The sequence below is a fragment of the Wolffia australiana genome, chromosome 3 (assembly GCF_029677425.1).
Source record: "Wolffia australiana isolate 7733 chromosome 3, ASM2967742v1".
NCBI classification, from domain to species: Eukaryota; Viridiplantae; Streptophyta; class Magnoliopsida; order Alismatales; family Araceae; genus Wolffia; species Wolffia australiana.
This window is the reverse complement of record NC_135837.1, coordinates 19,700,021-19,716,680: the sequence shown is the minus strand read 5'-3', so window position 1 is coordinate 19,716,680 and position 16,660 is coordinate 19,700,021. Positions and strand designations below refer to the sequence as shown.

Below are 16,660 nucleotides of genomic sequence, written 5' to 3'. Positions count from 1 at the left end.
CTGCTTGTGACCGGGACGATTCCCCTCTGGAGCGTGGACAAGGTACACCACCCGTCTCTCGTCTCTTATTTCTTGCAGTGCATTCTCTTTTGCCTCCACCGCGCTCGGGTTAGGCATAGGTGAGCGAGACAGGCGAGTGAAAACTTACATCTTATTGAGTGTCTCTCCCGGTTCTTGTACGAATCCGTTCGCCCGTCGCGTGCGGGCAACCTCTGGCGGGAAATTCCCGTTCGGCGACCTAGAAACCTCGTCCATCCAGATGAGGGTCGGAAGGTCCCCTCCTATCTCTGGGCGATCCCGTCGACCCCGGTCATCAGCTCCCGTTGTTCATCGGCAGCTGCACGTACGACACCCCTACCCGGCCATCTTCATTCTAGGTCGTCTCGTAGGATACCCGTGCTGACAAATTCCGGAATCCGTCGCGTACCGTCTCTTTTCCGACACCGAGCACGAACCCTCGGTGTCGGCCGGACCTCATCTCGGACGTGGTCCTGCATCATGGAGAGTGACGGTGGGTGGCTACAGTGACGAAGAAATTCCTCGTCACGCCTTCTCGGCGAGCCCGACTCTGGCGCCGGTCATCAGTCGTCCGGCGAGCCTTCATGGCCACTCCGCTTCCTCAGGTTTCACACCAGGGAGGTAGCTAGAAGGGAAATGACTTTCATAAAAATGTATTCGATACCCTCCTCGAGCTATGGGAGGTTCCTATTTATCGCCCGTCGGAAGGAAAAGGAGAAGCTTCTAGAAATAGGAATATTCCGACGGTCGTGCCGTCGGTTTCGCAGAGCGCCGCGGTCGCTCCGCTCGTTCCTCTATCGTTGGCGCGGTGATCCTCCTTGGTTCCCAACGATCAATGTCTAATGCCTCTTCTTCCCATTTTGACCCTGTTGGATCCCCCGGTTTAGCGACCGGTTCTGGGCCATTGGCCATTACTCCTCTTGCAAGCACATGGGGTCCATCACTATGGAGCACGGCTTCTCACACACGTGCGTGTGCAACGTGTACGACGAATGAAGATATCTTTGCGTGTGCAACGTGTACGACGGCTTCTCACTATGGAGCACGGCTTCTCACAACCTTGTTATCTTTGTTTTACATCTTTCTCATCGTCGTACGACGAATGAAGATAGTTGATCTGGCGGCGACCCATTTCCTCTTCCACTTTTGATTTCATCCAACACCCGCACCTCTCTCCCCCCTTCTTTTTTGTAGTTTTCATGTTTATTGACCTCTGAGTGATATTTATTTCAGCCCGCAAGAAGACGACAGCACAATCTACATGAGGGTGAGAAGTGGCGTGAGCGTGGATCAGAAAATCGATGTCAGGATTTCTGTCCAACCTATACTTTAATGGGGTTTCTCGTCCTCGGTCTTCTTTTTTGAACTTGGCATTATCGGCGGCTCTGTTTCCAGGGAGTGCAAGTCCTACACCGATTTTCCACCACGCCAAATGGCGGATCTGCGCACAGAAGCGTAGGGATGTCCAGCCATCGCCGTGCACAGAGGATAGCCCATGCCGATGTGAGGATCAGTCATTGCTGTCTCAAGAAAGATCTCTTTCAGCCCGATAGCTGTCCAGACACCCGACTAAATGATATATTTATCTAATAATGTTTCTTGGCTTGTATGTTTGGCATGCAGGAGATTATCCATATCCCGGCACCTCTGCCGCCGACATATGTTGGTCAACGCCATAGTCGACGACCCCACCGCAACGAGCTTGCGGATGGCTCGAATGGTGACCGACCACACTCTCAGGCAAGAGACCCACGATGCGTATTTTTCTTCACTTAGGATGGGTTCGTTCTCTCGTCCGTCGCGGTCAGGTCTTACCGGGTTGACGCGTGTTCTTGATCCAGGTGAAACGAGTAGCCGGCTCTGGGCGGACGGAAGAAGACATCCTGCGGCTTCTATGGACAGTAAATTACTTGCCCGTCCACAGAAAAGATTTTGAGTCTTGCTCCATTTTCTTGGTACAAAGAATAACCGTGCCGTTTCCTTTGTGTTCCTACCGTAATAATGTGTTTTCTTACAATATGTCTCTCTTTCTCTCTGATTCTACAGCAAGACTCTAAGATTGGGGGAGAGGTGGCGACACTGCCGTGCACCCACAAGTTCCACACCAGATGCATTGCAAGGTGGCTTACGCGAACCAATGCTTGAACAATGTGCAAGAACGTGGCCCTGCCACCCTCCCGCTGAGATTCGTACTAAACATGTACTAGATGACGCCTGATGTAACGAAAAAAATTGTGCAATGAAGTATTCTATTTTTTGTGATATAGAAATATCACTTTCCAGCAAAAACTTTGGCATGCAAGAGCTCCTTTTCGAACATGTCACGTCATTCTGCATCCGTAGATAAACTGAATACCCAAATAACTTCTTCGGGCCATCCTTTCCCCTTCTTAGGTCTTAGATCCCTAGGCAATCCCGTCCCTGGTCGGGATTTGTGCATGTTGTTTCGGCCTCATCTTGCAGTCATGAGGGCTGAAGAATATCCTTAACGGAGATCCATAACTTTTTCTTAAAGCTTCTTCTCTGTCAAAATAATATATTTTAAAAAGATAAAATACTTGATGGGGGACCATCACGACGACGCTGACATCGACACGGAGCATGTTCGACCACGCCGAGCCGCTCGTGCCAACACACGTGACCCGGCCTTCAAGTATTCCAAGTAAGTTCACTATTACTCGTCTTATGGTAGTGTCGGATTGGGTCGTCCATCGAACCGATCCCTTCAAGTGTTCCAAGTAAGTTCACTATTACTCGTCTTATGGTAGTGTCGGATTGGGTCGTCCATCGAACCGATCCCGTCTTTGTGGTTGTTTTATTTTTGAATTGTCATGTAAAGAGGAGGGCCACGTCACGCGACGCACCCCTTCTCTAGTCATAGTCTCTTGGCACCCTTCCCCCCCCCTATATAAAGGGGAGGCATGCCCAAGGACCAGGGACCAGTCTTTTGTGAAGAAACCCATCTTTTACTTTGCAATGTTACGTTAATTTTTTGTTGAGTCAAAGAAAGACAAGTAGTCGTCTTCTTCCTCCAGCAAGCCCTTTCGACTTCTGGTGGAGATCGTCCAGCTTCCACCGAGGAGATCAGATTGCCACTGTCGCTTGCTGTAGGACGACCCCGCTGGCCACTTTCAGCTATGCTAGTGCTCCCCTACGACGGCCCATCTTCCGATCTGTTACATCGCGGATCGCCGGCTGATCACCCGAAGCTCTTTTGCCCGTACGCCGCCCCCCCCCTGCTGTGCGAGTAGCTCGGTCACCTTCGGATCCACAGTTTCGCCCCGGCCGCTTTCTCCTCCCCAGGCGTGGTTTCTTCCGCTCTTGCATCTCCAGAGCACGGTCCCGCCTCTGCCTCCTCACCGTCGCGGACTATTCTCATCTGCCGGCTTCCTTGGCGCCGGTCGCGTCCGCTGTCGCGCGATCTCTCGGCCCCCCTCCACCGATTTTCCCTGGCGGCCGCCGGTGAGGACTATCGCCGCAATTTCCTTGCCGTGGGAATGCGGCCAGATCCGCTACTGGTTCCTCTGCGCGCTGGCCACGGCCATTATCCGCACGGAAATTGCGGATTACTCTACCGTCGGCCTCCTTCTCCTTACTCCGTTGACTGGGTCGACAACACCTGTCTTCCCTCCCGCTGACCACTCTTGCGTCTTGACCATCGAGGCCGGGTTACTGACGTCGAACCGATGTCGATTGTTATCCTTGGTGCGCGTTCGTTCCCGATTATCGCCGGTACACCGCTGCTGACTTTCCATCGGCTTTGTGTGCTTCCCCTGATCTGCTGCAAAGGCATCTGCCCGCGTGGTCTTACCGTCTTGCTCTTCGGAAGTCTGATCAGCCCTGAGACCCGGAGCGCTTAATCCAGGTCCCATCTCAACTTACTCCCCTTCTTACAGTATCATTATTTTCTACAATGTTGTCGTCCCCTATCGTATTCCTTTGCCGCACGGTATCGTCCGTAATTGGATAGGATAACCACCTTACTCGAGAGGTAGGATACCTTTGAGATTGACGATTGGGTCATAGCCGTCATGGTAGAACTCCCGTGGGTAGTAACGTGCAGCTCACGTCGCGCATGATCGTGGGATTCAGCGGGTCATTCGGAGTCGACCCCGACCTAATCGCCCCACTTAGGGTGTACTGGGTTATCGCCCCTCCCTCGGACCGTCCTTACTCGCTCTTGAGAACATTTTCTACGTGCATACATCGTCCTCATTAATCACGCATCTCGCATAACTGTGTCGTAACATGAGCCGTCGATCCCGGCATTACCGTGTTACATCAATACTTCTGCTCCAACTGACGCATTCAATATCCCGGATTCAGTTTGAGGAACTTTACGGTGTTCGCAGAGGCAACAGGTCTTGAGATCTGTTTATCAGATAATAGTGTCACTCGACCCCTGGTTTCTGTCCACCAGATGTAACGCTGCTACTTATTCAACGAGTTTCTGCTATTCTCGTCAGGGGGGAACCCCTGATTCCTAAAGTACCCACATAATATTTATTTAGGTATGAATATTTTGAAGAAGAGAGATGTTTCTGAGATTTTACTTGAGTTCTTGACCCTTGCTAGTTTGGAAAAATACCAGAATGATGATATCATAAATAAGACAATGTACATATGTGGTTGTCTTTATCATGACATGCCCTTGCAATTTCACTGAGCAACTCTCATATATGGATCGAATCCAGATGACATTAACTAGTAGCTTAATAGTCTTCACATTGTTGATGAATTTCAAGAATAGGTTGTGGGTTGAGTTGAGGTTGTTAAAATTTGTTTTTCTCTCATTTCTTTTCTTAATTCACATTTTATATTTCCTGTTTTGATACACACCACTCTTTTCCGGTATGGAACATTGTTTTACCATTGTTTGGAAGCCAACTTACTGGGTGTTGTAATCCAGCTTAAAGCACAATCAATACTCTTGAACCATCTGTAGCCACAAAGTCTATATCATCAAAGGGTAGAGATTCAATCTGTACTCCTTGCATTCTTATCTTAGGCCCCTATACAAAATTTCTATCAAAGTGGGATGTTTTCAAATTTTCCTTCTCTAGACATCTTTAGTTGCGCTTGTAACTGGTTTGCCCTTGGTGTTTTAGGGTCCTTGAATAATCTAAAACTCCAGTTCGCCATTGAGACTTTCAGATATAGTTGTTTGCAATCTTTGTCCGCTACCTGTCGTGTTAGTGCAAAGTCTCTAGACATAGGTCATCTTGATTTTAACTAGAATGTCTCAACAATTTGATCAGGGTAGGGTAAATTTGATATTAAACAAATTTGGGTATGCTTCAGAAACTGCAAATGTAAAACATTTTATGATTTCATTAAATATGATAATTTTGAATTTCTGTGTCAAATGGTGATATTGACAACCCTTATAAAACATTACTGGCATTATAGTTGAAAAAAAAAATTCATGGTAAATTCACGTTTTCACTATATCAGGCTTTTTAGACCAAGTTTTACACAACTCTTAACCTTAAAAGAATTATAATTTAAATTCAGATTATTCTTATGAATGAAACTGATTTTAGACATTCAACACACTAAATTAGTATCAAGTTAAATTCAGATTTTTTGCTACAGACGCTTTCCAAAAGCAGGTTTCACGCATTCAGCACAGAAAAATAGTTTCAAATTAAATCAAGATCTTTACTATTCCATAAAATATATATGGAATTATATATAGTGGAATATTTTTGAATGAGATTCATATTTTTCGAGATATGTAATTTTGGAGAAACTGAAATTCAGTCTCTCTATCAAATAAATTGGTTTCAACTCCAAGTTCAGATTAAATGGAGAATTTTAATGTAGACAATTTTTCAGAAATATATTGAAATTCAGGCTCTCTATAAAATAATATTATTTGAAGGCGTGCTCCATCAATCCTCCCAGGGTTGGAAGAACTCGGCTTCAACGAGTTGGGGTAGATAGTGGCAGCGGTTGAACATGGCTTGGTCGTTGATGATGTAACTCACCATTCATGATACGCGAGTTGTCCGCACCTGGACGTGAAAGCCTTCGGGATACCTCATCCCCTGCATTGTTAATTACCCCAAGTAGTATACGATTGACTGACTCGTGCCAATCGAGCAAAATCGTTGGGGGAGAGGTTGCAACAAACTCAATCACACTGAAGGGGTTTAGAAAAGCCAGGTCATAGGAGAGAGAAGTGGCTCGGTACGGAGCCATGTCTGACACATTAACATGGAGCTGGTCCCCCATGAGTGACAGACTTCAACGACGTAGGTGTGATCGCCCACTCGTTGGAGGATCGAGAACGGGCCGGTGTTACAAACATGTAGTGGTGTTGTCGACCCGGGAAAATAACTCTTCATCCTGATTCTCACCATCACTCGGTCTCCCACATCAAACACTCAGCGTTGGCGATTGAAGTCGGCAGGCTGCTATTATGTTGCATGCATATGCGTGGTTCTAACATGGCGATGCGGATGCAATGGCAAAACATGCTGGGCGAATGCATAATGATGACAATCTACGGGTACTAGGGTATGGGGTCGATGAGGGACATGGCCATTGGCGATCTCGGGTGGACTCAACCTGGTGGTGCGAGCCTCCGGGGGTCGTGTGTGTGCTCTGCGCGTGGTATGGAATAACGGCGGTTGGCCATTATCTCAAGGATGGCTCGGCGGTTGTAACACGTACACCACTTGACATCCTTCTCTAGGGAGAGTGCGGGGTCCACACAACATCGGGAGCTCTCCTAGACGAAGCCAGTGGGAGCGACACGTGCTTGCTCTGGGTGAACGAAGCAGGCCGCCCGGCGAACGGTGCGAGTGGACGGGCGATTGGCGCGGATGGCTTTGGTTGCTGGGCGAGCGGCACAAGCAACATAGTGTGCAGCGCGGATGTCCTGGCTAATTGCACTGTCAAGTGGCGCGGGATTGCATATGGCCGTTCGCTTGACCGTTCTGGTCGGGGCACTTCGTTGTAGATTTCATGGTGTAAGAGTACCACGTGACCCGTCATCCCTAGTAAATGAATGAACACGTGTTTGCTCTGCCGACTATGGTGACATCATGGTCATAGATCCAAGGCGACCCAAGATGATACTTCCTACTTTCATAGGAAGGGCATCATAGAGGATGGTATCATCATACGTACCCATCTTTAACAAGATGTGGCATTGTCGCTTCACTGGCAACGACAAAGCATTAATCCATGACACGTTACAAGGGGTAGGATTAGGTATGGCCGCCAACCCTAGTCGGGCGACCATCGCGTCAGAAATGGCATTGACAGAGCTTCCACTGTCCAGAGCCAACTTGCACGCTTTGTCGTTGATTTTGTCAGATGTGTAGAAGACTGAGGTCCTGAGAGCCGTGTCGGCCATCAGGCTGTCCTCTATGAGACAGGGGCAGGGTCAGCTTGCACCGTAATGCCAGGTGGAACTGACGTCCCACTAGTGTTGGGGAAGTCAGCGGCTATGCTAGTGAGTCGCCAGATGCATGGGCATGAAGCGGGTGCCGGGGTTGTACTGGCATCCACTATCTGGATGTACCCAACTCAAGGGTGGAGTGATTCATACCCGTTTGCGATCTATTGTTCTGCGCAGTAATCGTCGTCAGGTAACTGCTCTATTTCTTCATTCGGGTCCTACTTGGCCCCTCTTGTATCAATCAGGAGGGGCGAGGACTGATACTAGCTACCTCGGTGCCCTTTCCCTTGGCACTTGAACCACATAATCGATTGATGGGGGACCATCTCACCATCAACACGGAACGATGCCACCAACCTCACCGAGTCACTCGAGCCAATGCCCGCAACACGTCATTCAAGTACTCTGCATGAGGGTGGAGCCCCACATGTTTTCATTATTTCTTTTTCTTTTGTAATTTCTTCACTAAATTGTGGACAAGGCCGATCGTGTTTTGGGCCTCGTCCTTTTCGCACGTTTTATTTTTTGTCATTTTGAGAGAACCACTCCTCTCGAGATGGTTCCCTCCACTTACGCCCAATTGGGCGTGCCTCCGGCCCTATATAAAGGCCGGCATACCCAAGAGGACACACAGATTGGAAACTTTGAATCAGAGTGTTATTGAGTTTCTTGTTCCTTAGTTTCTTCTAGCCATAGATAGCCTTGGATAGTTTCAATAGTTAGATCATGGAAGACGTGATCCCTCCACATCCAGAGATCGTGGATCGTAGCCACCGCCTGTCCTTGTTGTTGTTTGGAAATCTACATCATCACCAAGAATCAACGGGTCTTGGATCTTCCACATTCGGCAACCTTGTTCAAGAATTCCTTGGATAATCAGAGTCCAAGGATGCCTCCAACTTTCATCTTCAACATGTGCAGCTGATCAACCCCGGTGGCGTCCCTCCATCTGCCAGTTCGCATTCCTTGGAGGGGCCCTTCCTCGCTCAAGGGTGCCTAGACCCTCGTTCTTGGGTTTCTTACCCCTTAACGATCAAGGTCCGCCCACCTCTTGGGCATATCCCATTTCAAGAAACCAGGGACTATTCTTGGAATCTCCGATGCCCAGGTCCCTTCGTCCGTGGAAGCCGCTAGCCAAAAGGTTGAGATCGCCGCCTGTGCAACTACATCGCCATGCCGAGCGCGCACGCGCCCGTCAACTATGCCTTGCGCGCCGACCTCCTTGGCCATCTGCACGGTCTATCGCCTGCACGCACACACACTCCGCACGGTAATGCCCTCTCTGTCCTATCAGCGTGCTGCCTCCATCCAATTGTGCGCGCCTTCTGCCCTCTTGCACATACGTTGTCCTTAATCACTATCGCTCTTTTCCCCGCACTGTGCCATGACCGAGCCTTCATTTTGCTCGCACTCGGCCTTGAAAAGTGCTGCCTGGAACGGGATGATTATGGACTCTGCCTCGATCCTCAATGGGTGTAATCCCATCAGGTTCACTCGACGTCCCCTTGTTACACTCCTATTATTTCTTACGGTATTTTCAATTTCATTTCCATGCCTTGAGAGATAGGAGCCCCAGCGTTAAAGATAACTCAATCCCTTTAGAGAGAGTCAGGAATTCTCTTTGTGGTAAAATACTAACCGTTTACTTGGGGAATTGGACGTCGATGGGTAGTACGACTACCCCTCATCTTACGCGTCGGATTTGGTCCAAAAGGATATTGGGAAGTCGATTAGGCTTAATCGAACTTCGCCAATTTAACTGATCATTGAACTTTGTTAGTTACTTCTTTGTACTCTGTCGTTATTTCTACAAACTTGCATCATATCACCTAGATACTTTGTGCATTCATCGTCTCTTGTGGTGTAATATGCGTCAACCGATCCCAGCTGACAGCGTATTACATCATTGATGCTTGGCTGACGATTGTGCTACGGGCCGATGTGTCATTTGTGATGGCCCGAGCGAGTGGGGCGGACGCCACTTAGGTGGCAGGGGGGCTTCCTTGCCCCCCGGTGTTCTGGAAAGCCCGGGCATGACTCGAGGCATGGTGTGAGTGGTATACGTGGAGACCTCGTTGCTCGCATGCTCCATATGTTCCACTAAGTGGTAGGCTTCGTCGACCTCTGTAGGGTAGCACTTAAGCTTCTCACTGCGTAGGGTCGGTCATAGCCCATGGCAAACAGACCAATGATGATTCGCTGGTCCTCCACGAATTGACACCGCATCTGGCACTCCTCGAATGCCTCAATATGTTCCATCACGGAAAGTCAACCTCGCATAAGGTCGAGCCATGTGAGGAAAAAAGATATCTGATATTATCGAAGCACGTACTTTCTCCTAAACTTGTGCGCCATTCCAGTCCATGATGTGATGGGCCATCCTCGTCGCTCGGCAGCGACACGCTTGTTTTCCTAGAAGATCTTGGCTTGACCGCCATGTCTCGCCTCTGCATACTCAATGCGCAAGTCATCGTCCATGCAGTACCGTCGGAAGTAGAAGTTCATGCTCAACTCCCAGTCTTGGGGCTTTCTCAAACCCTCCAAGATGGCAACATCGGCACGCACGCTCTTTTGGATCCGAGCGCGGTGCTTCTCTTGTCAACGCTCGTCATTGTCTGGGCATCGTTTGGGTGCAAGTCTCCATGAAACATATCAGCACGTCCTCGAGGTGGGGACGGGCTGCAGTTGTTGTCATCCCAGTGTCGGGGATGACCGTCGCGCGATGCGCAGATGTCTGGCATCGCGCATGGCAAGTACTAGGGAACCTCGCCAGGTTCCTCGTACCAGTAGTGATGGGGCGGAACGTAGTCATCTCGGTGGGCTGGTAGGTTGGCCTCGTGCTTGCAATCATAGGGACAGACATGGTCGTCACGGCGGGATGATCGGTCAGCCTCGTATCCCGCCATCGTGGTGCCAGACGTGTTTGTCTCGGCGGGCTGGTAGGTCAGCCTCATACCCACGATCGAAGTCGCCCCGTGGGTATCATCTATCCGAAGCACGGACATCATGTGGGTCGTGTGAGGTGTCAGGCAAGGCATCGATCTCGAAGCTCCTTGTCTTGCCTTTGGTCGTGCTCCAAGTACTCGTCATAATCATATGAACTCCTCGGATGATCTGGGTGTTGCGTGACCCGAGGTAGGTCGTAGGCTCTCTCTAGAGACACAAGCGTTGGGGCGGCGGCAAGTACATGAGGTACGGGGCGTGCGAATAATTGCTCGGCGGATTCAGTGACGGCCGTCAAGGTGTGGAGATACGCTCCTTGCTCTTCGGACGGGTCCTCCTAGGGTTGGTGTTGTTGGTGCGGTCTTCCTCGGCCGCATCCTGCTTCTCAGTCGCGTGTGTTGGTGGCTCGAGGTGTGGCCTCGTCCACGGGATCTTTCCCGTGCGAGCGACAACTCGTCGTCATCCTCTCCTCATTGTCACTAGGTGACGAGACACCTAGTGACCGCGGGAAGCTATGAGGGGATCGCGGGTGTCCACGACGGGCGCGGATGTGGCCAAGTGAACCAGGTGATCTGGCGGCACCCACATGGACAGGTGCAATCTGTCGAGGCTCCAAAGGAGGTGATGATGGGCTGCCTTCATGCGTCAGAGGACAGGGTTCCGAGAGAGGCGTAGGGCTACCTCTCTCATCGAGCGATAGATCAACTCGTCGCAAGAAGGTAGAACCTCCGTGTTGAGCTCTCCTACTCGATCGCATCTCTATGGCCATTCTAGTCCTCGAGGTACCTAATGGGTTTTCAAAAAACGGTGTGACGTGCATGAAGGCGATGTGGGTTTGGAGACATGTTGTGAGTGAACAAAACCCAGCTATGGTACCAATTTGATGTCGGACGTTGTCTAGGACATCGTCCGATTGGTACAAACGACAGTGCTCGGGTACCAAGATAATGATGTCGGACGTTGATGGTGCCGTCGTCCGACGGATGAAATCCTACAAGGGGTGATGTAACTATGATGCAATGAAAAGCGCCCTACATGTCATACTTGCAAGCACCGACTCGATGGAGATGTCGAGCTCTGAGCTCCAAAGGAGTCACTAGGTGACGGTGACAATGGCCTCTCGAACGTCGTCAGAGGGGACGAAGGCGACTATGGTGCCAAACGGAGTCAATCCATAGGGGCCCGTATGTAACAGACAGGCTCGTCCATACCAGTAAAGACACTCAAAGATCATAATTATCTCTCAATTTTCCTCTCTCCTCTATCTAGCCCGAGCGCGATAGAGACGATCGACAGTATACTGCAAAGGATAATATAACGAGCGAGCGGGAGGATGGCATACCTCGTCGGCGCATGGCTCGTTGTGCAGATTCGTTGTCAATTGCGGCAGCCGGTGCAGGTGGCGGTGGAGGGAAGCCGAAGAGCTGTCGGCGAGGCTCGACTAGCGTAACGGCACAATAGGGGTAGGTCAGAGATCGGAGGAGAGGAGTGGGAAGAGGCGGCACGGTCCTCACAATGACGTAGGTTCTCGCCGTGCGTATCAAAGAGTGCCAATGTACCCCACCTTGTGTGTCCGCAATGATAGTGAGAAAGTCCCAATGGTGAACTGCCATGGTCGCCCCTTCTAAATGGTTAGATCTTCCCGAGGGACACAGCTTCCGTCGCCACAAGGGCTGGGCGGGACAGCACGCGGTGCACTGCTCAATCATAGGTAATTATAGCATTTATTGCTTTATGTATGTATTTAACTTTAACTCAATCCATAGATGTCTACAATTGATGCACCGGAGAATCCTCATCAAGGTGTTCCAGTAGTATTAGTTAACACTAAACTAACAAAGTTGCCTAATAGTGTATAGACTAGTGAAGGAGCATTTGGTGGACTCTCAATCTCTCTTGGGAACAAACCCTATATTTGTCATTGTAACAAAGTTAAATCTGAGAAACAAGCTTCAATTCATCCACAAGGATGGAAAATATTTCATTTATCTACATTGTTGCCTTGTTTATTGACACATTTCTCAGCTCTTCAACCTCAACCCACCATATGAACATGGAGGATACATCTACTACGAATCCCAAACAATCAAAATTGATGATTAAGTTGGTGGAACCCAACAAAACAAGCAAACATACAATATTAAAATCTATTAGAGTTGAAGTGGATGATTACCTTATGGAAATATGCATTGGTTGTCATGACCCTACATTTGCCTTCCAAATTAAATAACTAAATCATAATATAAATTTATTAATGACTTATCAATTCAAGCCAATTGATATGTTGAGTCCCTAGCTCATGGGGTACCAAGCTACCTCTTGTGCTCTATAAGATAAAAATGACCGTATTGATTCACCTATGAAATATGTTTGCTATCACTTATCGTGTACGTTTAGTTCCTCACAGATTTAAAACACGCGAATGACCTAAAGTATTGTCAATTGTCAAATCCTAATTGGTCATTCATAGAAGTACGGATGCTTGTTGAAATCATTGCGATGCCGGATGTCGTCAAGACGTCGTCCGGTCGACACCGAGGGTAGCGGCTCGGTATCGAATGAGGATCTCTATCGGACAACAACAGCACGTGTCGTCCGATAATGCGAATGGACAGATATGAATGATGACGTAAATACATAAAAGTCCTACTGTAGCACGTGCGAGTGCCAAACTGCGGTGTTGCCATTCCAGAGATTGACGGGATCACTTCTTGTGAGGTCAAACGGACCTCCCGAGCCTTGCCCGAGAGGGTCGAGGGCGAGTACGTTGCCGAACGGGAATATCCCGCTAATATGCTCACACATGTCGGGAGGACCCGACTCGTACCCGGCAGGTAAGACTCTCGTATATATTGTCGCCGTTTTCTCAACCTGTCTCACTCTCACCTACGTCTAACCCACGCGTGGAGGAGACAAATCGAAAGTATACTGAAGAAAGTAAGAGACGTAAAGAGCAGTGTGGAAGGGGTACCTTCGTCGTGTCCTGCGACGGATATCACTCAGCACCTTGGATTCGGAAGAGCAGCGACAGCACGGATGTGGGGGTCGGAATGGCACGGGCGCGGGTGAGATGACAAAGCGGTCAGGCGGATGGCGTGGGGGAGCGCGAGACGCGGGTTAGCACCATTGCTTGGCGCACTGGTGTGCACGGTCTCGCAGCGAGATTGTGCGTGGCGAGTGAGCTGCGGTGCGCACGAACACTAGGGGCGGGACTGTGCGACACTGCGGTGGGCTGCAGCAAGCGCGTCGGGGAGAGCGGGCGAGGTGCGGCGGCTGCGCTAGTAGGGGGGAGCCGCGCTGATGCGTGGGCAGCTACGCGCTCCGCCGTGCGGTAACGGCGCTCATCCGCAGCTGTGGCACAACCACAAGCGCAGCGGCGAGTCACAGCACGCAGAAGGCGATGGTGGGCAGCGGGATGATTGGGCACCGCGCGCAGGAGGCAGTAGCAGCGTACCCGTCGACGGCGATCCCAGGCAACGATGCGGAGTGGTGAACGCGGGGCCGGCAGCGGGACAGCGGCTGATGGTGGGAGAGGTCGGCGGCGCGCACGAGCTATAGGCGTCGTGCGCAGATGGCGGACGACGGCGGAAGGTGAACAGGCGGGCTTCGAGGGGGATGAGTACGGGGTGCATGTATAGCGGCGGACGGCGACCGATGTCGGCGGCGCGCACGAGCTGCAAGCGTCGTGCGCGGACGACGGATGGTGGCAGATGGCAAGCTGGCGGTGCATCGAGGTGGGTGTAGATGGGGGTGCAGGTAGACACGGGTGGCGGTGTTCTGGCATGATGGGCAACGGCACCGGCGATCTCCACACTCCCTCTCTTTTCCTTCCCTTCTTCTCCTTCTTCCTCTTCTTCCTCTTCTTCCTTCTCTTCTTCCTTCTCTTCTTCCTTCTTCTTCTTCTTTCTTCTTCTTCCTTTCCTCCACGAACGTGACTCCTCAACTTCTTAAACGTTGTAACTTTCAAAGAAATATCAAGAGTGTCTTCAGGGAGCGCACTCCCCTCCCTTTTATAGGAGAGAGGTAAATGGGCCCCCTTAACTACAAAATGAAAAGAGAGAAATGAAAATAAAGAGGTGGTTTATGAAGGCCCACTAAGGGGAGGGGAAGGTATCCTCATGCGGGAACTTCCCCTCTCTACATCGTGGATGAGATGGTCGAAACTACAAAAGGAAATAAGAAGCAAGTAAATAAAACGATCCGAAGGTGGCATGTCGTAACGCCAAATATCTGAACCCGGGTGTACGCGTCGTCGCTTTGGCTTGTCGCGTCGGCTGGACGCGTGACGGCGGCGGGCTCAATGACGGTGCGGGCTCCTCGATCGATGGTCCTGCGGTGTCGGACGGTGCCGCGCCATCACATTGGATAAAACCTTCTCTAATATTTTTACTACATTAGATAGGGATTTTACGATATCATATTTCTTTAGTGAATCTCCTCTTATGCTAAGGGCAGGTGAGTCCATCTTGACCACACAATCACCTTCGTGGACTTGTTGAGGCATTGGTGTTCAGAAACTTTAGAATCCCCTAATGAAAAACTCATGGGTCGTAGTTTAAGGACAACCATCCATCCTCAAGAAATTTTTGGTGTCTCAAGTTTAAGGACCACTTGTGCAACCATGATGTAAATCAATCACTATGGGATATTTTGGAATTTATTCATATTGAAAGGATCCACTATCTATTCATATTGTCTTCACACTAATGGCTAAGGGATTGACCGTACTCATCATATGAGTGAGACTAGATCGTGTTAATCTACACCGATCATGAATAATTCAGTAAGTCAGATCATTCATGGACTTCATCATAAGCATCATGCATGCACTATAATGAATACATAATATTAATAAACATGTAATGAGATATAGAATGCATGATTGGATTTATGGACACATATATTTCCATAGTTTAATAAATAATGTGGAGTGCAAAGGTGAGGACAATGAAGTGGAGAACATGGGAGTGGAGGAAACTAAAGACTGAAAAATTACAATAATTTTCTCTACTAGTTTTTAGAGTTTTTTTTCTATTTTCTGCATTATTATTTATGTTTTCATTCATGATGAATTTTATTGTTTCCTTAAGGTACATAAGATCAAACACTACTTGGAAGCCGAGGAGATATTCAAATGATGTCTAGTTTGATGCGATGAGATAACCAAGTGGAGCATATGCTAACTAATTGGAAGAAAAGGAGACCACGTTAAATGGAACCCCTATATATGGATCATCATATTTTCTGATATTGACTTACAATATTTTTTAATACCCTTCAAAAATATTTGATCAAATTGACAATGACATTGACATTAGAATTATTAATTGGAACGATACATAGGCATGCAGGTTCATGCATAAGAGATCTATTGATGTTTGCGTATACAGTAAAATTTTAAGGAGTTTGTGGATTTTTGCGCTTCTGGGCAACATCACAAGGGGTGTCAAGTATCAAGGCGCATCACGAGTGAAAATCTGGCATGCAAAGGCTATCAACATGATGCATGCCTTGTGCTTCTCGAGTGATGTTTTTCCAAGTAGTGAATAAATAATGGTTGTTACAACTTACCACATGATTTTCAAGGACATTGGTCATCTTATTCCCCTTTCGCAACAGATGGGTGGTATTAGTAAGTTGCGCCCTATAATGCATGAGATCCATCTAAACATGTTTCAAATACCATTTAAGAGAAATCATATGCACAAACTATAGCAGCTAAAGATTATGAGTCACATTCTATTATGTTATAATGAAGGTCTCATTCTTAGCAAAGGAGAAAGTCATCATGAAGGTCGCATTCCTCACAAAGATAAAATACATCATCCATCGTCATAGCCTCTGATAGTTTGTTAGTTTAAAACACCATAAAAATGAGAACAAGCAAAGATGATGCTCATTGTGTGATCTCATAAGAGCCAAATGTGTGTCACCTTGCAAGTAGATAATGAGAGACAAAGGATGGGTGGGACTATGCGATTTTGATGGCAACCATGACAATGCACTAGTACCAGACATGCCTCCACCTTCTCATGAGACATCCCACGTCATGACATGTCACCAACACCAACTTCAGAACCATCCTTTGACGTGACACATTGACACATTGCCAGCGTCGATTAATATTAGGTTTTTAAATTTATGGTTATCTTATTTTCTCTTTCCTCCAAGGCCTATATATAGTCCAATGTTGTAAGAAAGACTTGGTGAATTTCTTTTGGAGTTGAAGTTTCTTCTTCTAAAAGGAAGTTTGCCCTAGCCGTCGTCCCTCCCGAGCCATCGCCGCTG

The 16,660-nt window shown here is 48.6% G+C and overlaps 1 long non-coding RNA gene across 1 annotated transcript; it reads left to right on the top strand.

Annotated features, from left to right (window-relative positions):
- Positions 1-2,976: 2,976 nt before the first annotated feature.
- Positions 2,977-15,643, top strand: LOC144700437 (uncharacterized). The gene is made up of 2 exons (XR_013580765.1): positions 2,977-3,883; positions 15,463-15,643. It is a non-coding gene; the product is annotated as an uncharacterized LOC144700437 (long non-coding RNA).
- Positions 15,644-16,660: the final 1,017 nt, after the last annotated feature.